This window comes from Osmerus mordax, chromosome 17 (genome assembly GCF_038355195.1).
Source record: "Osmerus mordax isolate fOsmMor3 chromosome 17, fOsmMor3.pri, whole genome shotgun sequence".
Taxonomy (NCBI): domain Eukaryota; kingdom Metazoa; phylum Chordata; class Actinopteri; order Osmeriformes; family Osmeridae; genus Osmerus; species Osmerus mordax.
Genome location: NC_090066.1, coordinates 9,773,381 through 9,774,206, shown reverse-complemented (window position 1 = coordinate 9,774,206; position 826 = coordinate 9,773,381).

Sequence of the window (826 nt, the reverse complement as noted above, 5' to 3'; positions counted from 1 at the left end):
TAGTGTGTGTGTGTGTGTGCACTTTATGGCTTGATTGAGTGTGTTCTCACGCTTTGTAAGAACCAGTCCCATGTCACTTCGAAGTCAACAAACAAAAAAGGACAGAGTGAGAAAGAGAGGTAGAAAGAGAGAGAGTCAGAGAGAGAGAGAAAGACAGGTAGAGAGAGAGAGAGAGAGAGAGAGTGCAGACCGCAGGCCACAGTGGGCGTTTATAACAGGGAGAGCACAGTGGGAACAGCTCTGTCTATCCGTCCAGATCACATCAGCCATAATCAGGTTAATGTAAGCCACACCACTCATCACCCAGACAGCGATAAGCACTGGAGTTAAGTGTGTGTGGGGACGTTTATCTAGGTTCTACCGGTTGTGTGCGTGTGTGTGTGGCTTTGTACTGGTATCAGAGTTAATACGATGAGTTCTAGGCGTATTACCGTCTTGCCTACTGTCTGGCTGGGAGTGTGTGTGTGAGGGAGTGTGTGTGCGTACGCGTGCGAGGCGTGTGTGTGTGTCCTAACCTACGCGGCATGTCTCCAGCCGTGTGCACTGGTTTGACACCCCCGCGCCGCTATTTTTAACCCTGTGAAGCCATGTGTTTGTCTGTGTTGGTGTGTGTGCGTGCTGTTTGTGCGTACGCCATGCTGGATGTGTGTGCGTTGGAGACGGGGTGTGCGCAGCAGCGCGCGCGCGCGGTGTGAGAGCGCGCGCGCGTGGTGTGAGAGAAAGAGACTCTATGCATGTGGATGAGACCAAGATCACCTTCCCCCAGCCACTGTAAGTGGACTCTCTCAGTCTTTGTCCCTGCGGTTAATTTTAGACGGGATCTGAA